The sequence below is a fragment of the Apaloderma vittatum genome, unplaced genomic scaffold (assembly GCF_000703405.1).
Source record: "Apaloderma vittatum isolate BGI_N311 unplaced genomic scaffold, ASM70340v1 scaffold3575, whole genome shotgun sequence".
Lineage (NCBI taxonomy): Eukaryota > Metazoa > Chordata > Aves > Trogoniformes > Trogonidae > Apaloderma > Apaloderma vittatum.
This window is the reverse complement of record NW_009718580.1, coordinates 27701-39742: the sequence shown is the minus strand read 5'-3', so window position 1 is coordinate 39742 and position 12042 is coordinate 27701. Positions and strand designations below refer to the sequence as shown.

Below are 12042 nucleotides of genomic sequence, written 5' to 3'. Positions count from 1 at the left end.
TACTCACCATTTGAAACAAGCCACAACTTTACAATTACAATGCAGAACCTTATAGTAGAAAGTCTAGGAACCCCTGATATCTTTGGCAACTGCTTAGTTTTGAAAGCACATGTGCTCCAAACTGTCTTGTATTGATATACTTGTAGGGGGACATAGCTGGACTTCCCAAACGATATAGAAGCCATGTGAGTGTAACAGCCTGTGCAAATTGCCAGGTTCTTGCTCCTGTAAGATGACTAAACCTTTCCATGTAATCTGAAGATCTAATACTAATGGCATGCATAGTTTTTGACTTAAAGAAAAAAGGCTTTTTTTTTTTTCATCTCCATGAGAGACACACAGGAGACAATGACTTGACTTTAGCTCCTCTATCTACCCTCGCCATTTCACAGCTGACAGAACCCAACATAGTCCAAGATCCAAGACACCCACCAGGACAAAAACCAAGATAGAGGAGGATGTCAGACACTTCTGAGTGTCAAATCTCATGCCCCTTGTCCTAAACTCTCAATCCTTGCCTAATGATCTCAGTTGAAGTGTCTTAATTCTAAGCTGTCTTGTAGTATCAATTGTAAGGGACCAAACAAATGTCTCAAACAGTCTGAGCCGCCTGCCTGGCACCTGTCTGTGTTTGTGCAGGGGTGACTCAGCACTTTGCTCTGGGGTGGCTAGAGCTGAGAGCCGTGTCTGCAAGAAGCCAGGAGAGGGAGGGGTAACACATCCCCCCTCAGAAGCCCCCACCATCCCCCAACCTCATTCCCGGTCTGTGGCGGGAACTTAACTGTATAAAAGGCACTCACACCGGGCAGTTGCGCGCTTTTTTCACCCATCACTTGGAGACGGCTGCGTGTGCCATGGTCGTCGCTGGATCCAAGGGTGGTGATCTTTCCTCCTCCTATCGCTTTCCTTCTTTCTCTTCCTCGCTTTAACAGGAAGCTATCTATGGCAAGGCCGGTTTCTTTTGCTTACTAATAACTCGTTGTTGTGAAGCGTGTTGGTTGTGCTGAGTGGGCAACTGAAATATCTTGTTGTGACTGATAAATAAAATTGCTGTTTGGATCCTTGGTGTAAGTCACCTTAATCCTGGCCTGGGAATCGGGAATCTGAGTAAGTCATGTCCTGAAACTCAGGGCGTGATATCAATGACTTCTTGCAAGCTCCAGTATCCATACTTAATACCCTCATGTCTCACTCTCAACCACTATTCTGTACCTACACTGCTGCTAGTCCTGCAACACTAGTCCTAAAAGTTCCTGAGACACCTTTTATTGAGATTAAGCACACCTGCTGATGCATTTCTACCAAAAAAATACTACTCTGTGCTAGAGCAGCTGCTTGATTTACATCTAATTTGCATACTGACTAGCGTGTATTACACTGGCAACTTTGGACACTCATATGCCATGGCAGACAACCACTGCCCGATACTGGTATATTACATACTGAAAACTGTTGGTTTGTGCCTGTTGTAGAAACAGGATTCTCTAGCTCTGTTTCAGATATAATTACATGTATGGCTTATTGGTTTGGATTTCTGTTGTCTCTCATTATACTAAGTCCTCTTCTACCTGGGATACTGAACACTGCAAATAATGAGTGAGTCTTAACAGTATGGGTAATCTGGAATGCATTCAAGTAACACAGAGCAAAAGTATTTAATCAGAATTTATCAGTCCTGGATAAGCCAGAACTTGCCCTGCTAGTGCAGCTCAGCCTTCGCACTGCACTTTGCAGAATACCAGCTGCCAAAACAGCTTATAAATTCTGGCCTGCCATGACCCAAATTCACAAAGACACTCTGAGTTTAGCACCATATCCAAACGTAAGCTATTGTGCAACCCTAAGCATCAATAACTGTGTGGCTCTTGTAGCACTTACCTCAGCACTTTCTACTCCAGCTTGATTTTCTCTGTGCCAGACTTGCGATGGGCTCAGAAAACGTGTACTGAAATATACTGCAGAATCAACTAGGCTGTACTGACAAGCTGCCAGTGTAGGTCTGGCTGAGACTAGCTTCTAGCTTCTCTAGCATCCATAGAAGCTAGTCCCAAACAGTAAAAACTGGGACTAGTACTTCCGGCTCCATGCTGCTGAAGGGTGTTAGAGCAGGACTATATTACAACTAATCCACAACACAGTTTAACCCAGAGCATCTCTATGCTTACAACACAGACAACCCGCATCAGAATGGAATGGCAAAACATAATGAAGAGTTGATTACAGCTAGGTCATTTTAGAATGAAGGAAGCCTCACAATACTTTTTCTTTGACAAAAAGCGGAAAGTAATTTGGCACAGAAAGTGAGGAAAGTAGCCTGAGCTTAAAAATTAACAGAGATGACTACAGAAGAAATGAGGAAACACTAATACATTGTGACGACAAAAGCCCCCTCCAACCCAGCCATGTGGACTTGGCATTGCTAGGTTAATGGTTGGACTTGATGATCTTGAAGGTCTTTTCCAAACTAAATGATTCCATAATTCTATGATTCTACGTAAGGACAAAATCAAAATTGTAAGATGGGGGAAAGAGGGGATGAAGCAAGTTTTTGCTTACTGGTTTTGAGGAGCACTGATCAGAAAGGAAATATACAATGTGTACAGAGGAGCTGCCTGTTGCATTGGCTGCAAGTCAAACATCTTGTATAAGCCAATTAAGTAAATGAGGGAGCTAGAGGCAAAATGGCTGAGGACTCAACGGTAATAGCTGTTTCTGAGATAGGTTTGTAATCACAGTAAGATGCACAGACAGGAGAATCTCAGAGCCAACTGCAATTAGAAAGATCAAAATTATTCTAATGTGCAAACCAGACTCTGGTTAAAGAGTAATTTGCTCAGTGGATTAGAGGAAGAGCTGTCTTATATCATAGAATGGCCTAGGCTGGAAGGGATCTTAGAGATCATCGAATCCAACCTCCTTGTCATGGGCAGGGACACCTCTCAACTACATCAGGCATCACATGGGGACCAAACGGGAATCGAACCCACGACCTTGGTGTTATCAGCACCACGCTCAACTGACTGAGCTAACTGGCCCCCTAGCCTTTTCTACAGCTTTGCGTCCCTTCTCAGAAGACCTATCTAGATACACAGCATCATTTAGTACTGCAAAGCTAAAATCAGAGCAAAGCTAACGCACAATAATTTAAATAGGCAATTAAGCAGTGTTTGTATGTTCCAACTGGAGCCATAGCTCTTGTAAGGCCCAAAAATTCTTCAAGTATTGCATGCCAGGATACCTTCATAACCAGAAGTTAGATGTGAATACAGAAAACCACTGGAAGAATACAGCTTGTGCTTGCCCAAAAGGATTTTCTTCTCTGGCTGCCTATACAGACTGCTTTTAAATGCTCTCCTGAAGTTCATCACAGGTTGTTCCTGAGGTCTGTTTTAGAGTAACACACCCAAGTTTGAACAACTACAATTTAAAATTGACATTGAAAACTGCAAAGGGCATAATAAAAACATATAAAAGCCTAAAATACATGCTACAATAGAAGGAGAAGGGATTCAACCAATCTTATTTTGTAAAATCTACCATAAAAAAGCAGTAAAATGCCATACCTTACAGATGCAATTTACATTTCAAACTAAAAATAAGCCACAATGTTGAAGTAAGAACACTACAAATTTAAATGGGTTATCAATGCGATAAACTCTACACCAAATAAAGGCCGCATACGAGGTCTACTTTTTCCAAAATAGCTAATTTCATAGCCTATAAATTAATGGGAGACTATTCATCTGTGTGCAACTATTACTGCCCCGCATGACATCCTGGTCTCTAAATTGGAAAGACATGAATTCAATGGATGGACTACTAAGTGGATAAGTAATTGGCTAGATGGCTGCTCTCAGAGTTACTACCAATGGCTCAATGTCCAAATGGAGACCCATGATGAGTGCTGTTTAACTTTTGGTGACATGCACAGTGGGAACGAGCGCACCCTCAGCAAGTTTGCCAACATCACCAGGCTGTCTGGTGTGGTTCACAAGCTGGAGGGAAGCGATGACATCCACATGGACCTGGAGAGGCTGGAGAGGTAGGCCCATAAAAATGTCATGAAGTTCAACAAGGCTAAGTGCAAGGTCCTGCACCTGGGTCACGGAAATCCCCAGCACAAAGACAGGACAGGTCACAAGTGGATTGAGAGCAGCCCTGCAGAGGACTTGAGGATGCTGGCTGACGAGATGCTCAACATGAGATGCCAACTCACAAGCTAGAAAGCCAATCGCATCCCGGGCTGCATCAAGAGTGGCCAGTAGGTCAAGAAAGGTGATTCTTCACCTCTGCTCTGCCCTTGTTGGACCCCACCTACAGTGCTATGTCTGGAACACTCAACACAAGAAAGACATGGATCTGTTGCAGTGGGTCCAGAGGAGGGCCACAAAAATTACTCTTAGGAGAAGGAACAATAACTTGTTTAAGGAACGTCTGTAAACCCTGCTTTTATGAAGATCTCTTGAAGATTATGGCAACTACTTAATTGATTACTTTATGATTTACCTATTAAAATAACTCAATTAGCAAGATGAATTCAGAGGCAGGCCACTGGAGTGAGTGTTACTCAAAGTACTCAAACCACTACCATCTTAATGCTTTAATATTTATTACTGCCCTTAAACTAGTATTTAAGAATTACGTGCCACGTTACAAGCCTATCTTCATTTTTATTTTGATTTTGCACTTAATAAAACATACACATTATTTATTCAGGCATTTAAGAGAATGACGTAACCATTTTAGCTAAGTTGGCAAATGAAGCTTCATGCCAAAACCAAATATGAAGACTAGAGCATCCAGGCACAGCTATCTGTACCACTACACCTAACAACAAAGCAAACACTAATAAATATTCATGAGGAGAGAAATTCATTTGCAGAGGCCTGCAGAAACTTCTGTGAATCTCCTAGAACCTTGATGCAATGCCTAAACAACAGGGTGGTGTTGGCCCTTCTGCTGTGAATTCCCTGAAGAGAAAACATTTTCTTTTTTTAAAAATTCTCTTTTTTTTAACTTAAGTTTTAGGTAAGAAAAGGAGAGTATTCCTCCTCCTTTTGGTATTACAGATCTTCTTTGCATTTTGAAAAGTGAAACGATGTAGAACTGGCAGTAACACGTGCTAAACATACTGCTGAGGTTTACAGACATATTTGGACTGGAAGGTTAAATTATAGTCCTGAAGAAGTAAACAAGCTGCAAGCAAAATGACTGCTTTCTGTTAGTCAGATCAAAGCAGTTGCTATCAAAATCTGAAGAGTCTTCCACTCTAGTACAATGGGAGTACAACTGCTCTATGTACAATCTAGTAGTGGTTCTGGTATACAGTAAAAAGACAGAGTTCTATCAATTTGCAAGAATCAACAAAATATTTCTGTTGAAATAGTACTGTTATATCTGTAAATATAGCATATTTTTTACCTGTAATGAAGAGAAATGTAGCTCTGAAATAACAATTATACGCCATTATACCTCTAGGCTTTGCATGAATGTATCTACTACTACTCTATTAGGGAAAATGGTCATAACAAAATGTCTGTAAAAGTACGTCTGGAGCAGTGCTACTTTATTTTGGCAGCTTCACATAAATATAGTCACAGTATATCAAACAACGCATCTGAAATTCTTCTTGTCACTCAGCAAAAATCTTAAGCAAATTTCAGTGATGCATAACACAATCTGAGTTAACAGCATACAAAAGGCTCTTTTGTGCAGAACAACTACTTTTAGCGCTAAATTAGGTCTCTTTCCCAACACTATATAGCAGAAGGTGGAGTAGATGACATGGGAAGGGTGCTGGCCAGAGATGGAAGTCCGCTCCTGTCCTCAAGAGCATTTACAGAGGTTCTAAACAGCATTTTCAAGTTGTGTATAACTGAAATGGATCTTCACTTCTGGAATACAGAACATTTACAAATAACCATTTTAATCTGTTTCCTACCAAAGCCTCACTGATTCTGGGATCTGTCAGCTCCAATTTACAGTTCTCATGGCTTGTACAGTCTCCAGTAACTGCATAGATTTGTCTGCAAAAAATTATCAGAAGATCAACACAATGACAGTTACACAGGGTTTCTGTCTGCTGGATATGGTTATAGAAGACTTATTACTGTTTTGGACAGAAAGATGGGTTTGCTGAAATTAATTCTCATCACAGGCTTTTTCAAAAATGTCTCTGAATAAATTTTACATAAATTCCTTAGTAGTATTACATAAGCATGCCCATTCTCTCAGTCTCTATAATAGTGGTGGTAACATGATCACTCAAATTTTATTATTACATCAGTAACAGAGATTTCCAACACAGGCTGCAGCAGAAGTTCTTGCTTTTTATTCATCAGAGACAACTTAGGAAATAATCATCAAAACTATGACTCAAAAGAGGTATTTAATCCAGATAAATGAATTTTGCCTCTATCTGTATTCACTTGGATGCACATTAAGGTATGCCCAACCTTGACCCTTCAGCTGGCCTCCTGTTGAATGTGACATCCTTCCATCTGGGCTGGATGCCCACAGTGTCCTTTTCATCGGGCTGGCACATGCCCATCTCTCACCTCAGAATCACAATAGAAACAGGATACCCTAGATGTACAAATCCGCACGCATTTTCCGTTTCCATGACTGTGGCATAGTGAGATGAATTACTTTGAAATAAGTCACCCTAAAATTAGGAGCCTAAAACTATATTTAGACAATTAAATTATTTGTCCCAGTTTTCAAAATTCTCCTTATCTGGATGGAGCAATTGGGTGATCATCTTCCTCAGAATAACCAGGCCACCTATTTAAAGTGTCTTGGCTGAGTTTCTTAAACTCATTTTAATTATTGATTACATAAATAGACTCCATCTCTAAACAGTGTTTAAAGTACAACACCCACTTACACTGAAGGAAAATACAGACAAGTAAAGGGTTTCAAAAAAGAATGTATCTGAGGAAGTCAGGGGAAAGGTAATCGGATTTTATCACTATTACTTAATTTTTTATACCTAGTAAAATCATTACTGAATAATCCTAACTTCATCAGAATTGAATCTTTGAATTGACCTCTTGCACTGCTCCAGGATGGCTTGAAATATAAAGTTTTTCCTTAAAATGCAAAAAAAGACATCACTGAAATACGTAAATACATGCTTATACTTAAAAATTCAGGAGTGATGGTAGATACTCCATTACTACAAACTTGTAAATTCAAATCAGTTCGATTTCATACAGAACTTGTATTGCCTTTCTGGAGATTTTCTCTAAGTTGTAAACGACGCTTTGAAAAGAAAAAAATGATTTAAGGTTAAGACTCTAGGAGTCATTAACAACAACAAAAAGCAAGATCTTTTTATCCATTTTGTTTACATTTACTTTGACTCAGTAAAGCTTGCAGTTTGTAATCCATCTATAGTAGACAATGTGATGCAAAATTAAAACTATAAACCACCAAAATACAAAAGTGCTTCAGACGTCTTCATGTAGCAATAGAAAGAAAAAAAAAAGTCTCTTTTGTTTCTTCTTTTCATATAAGCTCTGGAGTGTCATGCTGAAATTTGATCCTGTGCTGCTTAAAAAAAACCTCAGGTGAATCTACGGTAACAAAATGCAACCCAACTGTTCCATACATTGTTTTTTCTGTCCAGTAATATCTAGATGCTAATTTGATTAACCAATCACCCCTCAATTCTTACTCTTTATGATATTTTATCCAAAAATTTATCCAAGATTTTCTCATAAATTATAGTTTAGTGATGGCAGATGTTAGCAGTAAGCACTACTATCCTTCCTTGGAATTTTATTCAGTCATAAATATCCAAAGCCATCCAAACAGTGCAAAAGCTTGTTTTCCTAAATTTTAACCATTGGATGCCTCAGTCCGAAAGTCCTTAATCTCAATGGCTTCAAAGGGGTCAGCTGTCAGTATAATGATACCTAAATAAATTCTCTTTCCAGATACTTAGATTTAAGTGGCTGCTATCCAAATCTTTTCTGTCTGACAGAGCAGAAACTACTGCTTATTTTATATTTCTCAGAATAACTGAAAAATCTTGTACACACGCATGCATGTTTCCATAATAACTAGTAATTTCATACACTCTTCCATAAATATTTCCTTTCATGCAGACCAAACTATATTCCCTAAACAGGTACTACAACATTCAGAATTTATTTTATGCAAGACATGAATGTGTTGTGTAAGTTAGTGCATTGCATCCCACTTCATTTTTCCCAGAAGTTATTTATGAAGATGGTAAGGCCATTTTAAAATTTTTTTAAATTTTAGGGCGGCTACATTTCTGTAAGCCTTCCTGTAAAAGCCTTGAGGGGTCTGAATAATGACCTCTGATGATTTCAGTTTTTTCCTCTCTGCTATAGTTTAATACTGCAGATTTTCCTTCCAGTGATGTCTCTCACAAAGCTTCTCAGAAATCAAATATAAAAATACACTCTCTAAAAAAAAAATCATACAGTTTAAAGCTTTTCTTTGGAATGACAGGATGCTGAAATAGAAAAATCAAGCTGAATGTCTGCTATTTCACATTTCTCTGTCTGGATTAAAAAAGTGGGATGCAACTATTATATGCTGGTGCTCCATAATCAACTACAGAAAGATTTAAGAATTACTGTGCTAAAGTCTATAGCTGCCTATACAAAGGATTAGCAGCAAAAAGAAAGAAACCACAGAGTAATTGGTAACTGTGTAAGAGAGAGCATAAGGATAAAAAAAATCCCAAACCACTTAACTTTGACCAAGACTTCTCAAATACCATCTCCTTTATAGTAACTTTTTTAAAACATAAACCCTGCAAACAGTTTAGGTGTTTCAGAAATTGAAGCTTTCTGAATTTTAAGCAGCAGATTGATAAAAAGATCTTTATATAAGCCTTGCCAGCTGTCCTCTTCTCTTGCACAGAAGTCTCTTCACCTCCTAGCAGTGGGCTAGGCATGTATGTGGCACCTCTTTAACTGCCATGAAGTTGTTATATATGGTTTTCTTTATGATAACATGCTATTCTGCTGAGTTTATATTTAAACAACACATTGCTACGAGATCTGACTTTTGGATTAAAGAAACTGAAAGAAGAGCAATGCTAAAAGATTTTCTTTTCTACTTGCATTGCTGATGACATTTTATTAGCAAAGGAAACAACCACTTCACTGCATTTGCATGGGAATTTAATCTGAAATTTGAAATTTCTCCTGTCTTTGTGTATAGCCCTGCATTTGACAGAATGTCAGAAGAAGTTTTGTGAAGAATGAGCTGGATGAGGAAACAACAAAACCTGTCTTCTGCTCAGTATTTTGGAGTCCTTTAATAGTCTAATAATTTAGGAGGTACAATTAGATTTCTCCTTCCTTAGAATGTCTTGGACAACAATCTTCCAGAGGAAGTCTCACTGCCAGTTACTAAACTGTAATCCATTTCTTGTAATATAAGTTTCACTCTTGACAAGATCCACTATGACAAGCTGATGTCACCTGCACTTCATTCATCTTCTGCCATCTATCATGATAGAAGTAATTTCTTTTATAGAAAAACTGAAGTACAACGTATGATGAGACTACAGAAAACAAAGCAATTTAACGCCATCAAACTGCAAGCATAAATTGACAAAATGCACAAGTTCTTCTGTAATTTTAAGGGGCTGGTTAGCTCAGTCAGTTAAGCGAAGTGCTAACAACGCCAAGGTTGCGGGTTCAATTCCCGTTCAGTCCCCATGTGTTGCCTGATCTAGTCAAGAGGTGGCATCCCTGGGGACAGGGAGGCTGGATTAAAATGATCTCTAAGGTCCCTTCCAGCCTAGGCTGTTCTATGATACTACAATTATAACAATGCAATTTAAAGCCACAGTACTACTGGCACCTTGGTTAACAATACAGCAAAACCAATGTCCCACTAAAGTAACCTGGACAGGTCTAGGATTGTGTTCTGCAGCGTTAGATAAGAAGACTAAGCAGGCTAGTAGAAGTTCATTATGGCAGTGTAGCATGCATCCATTTAGAACTACTACTCACACAAAAAAAATATATATGTACAGGTTGAAGCTACTAATTTTATGATATAAATGGGATGCACAGAGTAAGTCTTAGCGGTTATGTATCTTTCAGCAAAAGCAATGTTACCATAAAATATCACTAGTGATCCTTAGATGCACATAACATTCTTGTTTAAGGGTTAAATTTTTTCAAAAGGTTGTCCAGAAAAAAACCACCACGTTAAGCCAATGATCTTCTCATATCTAAAACTAATTCCAAGCTTTTGAATTTATCTTAGTACTGGTACACCTTATATAAAAAGCTTAACTGCTTATGCAGCAAAACTACCATATACCTTCATTAGAAGTCTCAAAATATCTGGATATACCAAGTGAATACACTGTGCTATACTTCATGTGTTTGACCCAGCTTAGATATTCAAAAAAGTGAATACTGAAGTCTGACTATGGTAGCCAACACACAAAACAATTAATCATCAATAGACAAGGTATCTCAAAAATTTCACGGCTAACAGCCTCAAAGTCCTTCGAAGACTGACACTGTTCACGTAAAGAACAGTTCAAAGGAATTCACAAGAAATAAAGGAAAATCAGAATGGATTATTTCAGACTTATTGCTCCAAATAATGCAAAATGAACTAAAAATTATTTTCATGGCAAAGTGCTGTATTCTGGTTTGATATCTGGACATATATCCCTTTTTTCCTTTTCAAAATTCAATAGATTTCTAATACTGCTCACTACTATTAACATGTTAAAATTTTACCTTTAATTTTCTATACTGACAGTAAAATAGGACACTACTTCCGACTTCGGATCCAGTAAAACAGTGGGGGAAAAAAGGAGGAACTATAAAAATAATCTTAACTAGACTTCAGGAGAGCACACTTCTCGCACAAGTGTATCCTGCATAATTCAGGATGCTCAAGTGAGGTCTTAGAAACTTTCGAAGTTATCTACTAATTTTAATTTCCTTAATGTGGGCAGCATCCTATGCCCTAGTTTAGCAGACTGGAAAAAGTATTTTCTAATGAGGAAACCTAACAGGCAAAGACAAAAGACCCAACACAGTGAAGCACATAAAGCGAACCAATGTCATTTAGTTTGATTGTGCTGGGTTGGTTGCCTCCTTAATTTAAGTTTGTAGCTGATAAATCATGATCATTTTTAGATGTATTATTTATGTCAGTTCTCCAGGCAAAAACAGGGCATGTTTGGAGCAACAAAGCTCACTTTTATATTGTTCAAAGACCTGTCTATCTTAAAAAGAATAAAACTTGTTAGGCTACATACTTCTACTGTGCATTCAATGGCAGGCTATGATTTTATTTTGGGTCTTAAAGGACACAAGCTAAAGCCCTTAAGCAGAGGATGAGACATAAAGCTATTGTGAAGGCTACGACTAGCACAAATACTTAAGAGTGCACATGCCAAATTCAAATCCTCTAGCACCTATCACTTTAATACTAAAAAGAAGTTCTTACCCCTCATTCTGCAGATAAACCTTCAAAAGTAATAAAATTTAACTGGTGGAGACAACCTGAAAGAAAAACTCAGTGATGCGAACTCTGCCCTTCTTAAGCCTGAGTGCAGTCTTAGCTCTGAAGTCCATCACTGTCAACTTTAGTCACTTAACCACGGATCATTTAGTGGGCACATGGGGTCCAAAATGGCAACAAAACAGACTCAGCTGGGAACTGGAGATGCTGCTGGCAAGAAAATGCAGAAAAAAGCATGAAGGTGTGTCAAGAAAAAACTACCAATGAGAGAAACAAGAAAATTTCATCACAGCAGTACCTACACGGCTGTACTTTGTATCTGTGGTCAGAACACACCAGTGTTTTGCATGCTGCTGAACATGGGTTGCAGAGCGTCAATGTTCCCTTTATCCCCACCACTGCAAGTAGGCTGGAGGTGGGTTTGAGACTGAGAGTGGGTATAGCCAAGACAGCTGACCCCTACCACAGGATGTCACACTGAGCTATAAGTCCTCAGGGAGATGAGGCAAGTGGGATGTTTGTGCTTATGACATTTCTCTGTGCAAGGAACCACTACGT

General features: G+C 38.7%; 1 protein-coding gene across 1 annotated transcript in view; it reads right to left on the bottom strand.

The window, feature by feature from the left end:
• The window catches only part of RNF180 (ring finger protein 180), a gene marked incomplete at both ends in the record, with an annotated part of 44167 nt that overhangs the window by 5520 nt on the left and 26605 nt on the right, over positions 1–12042 (bottom strand).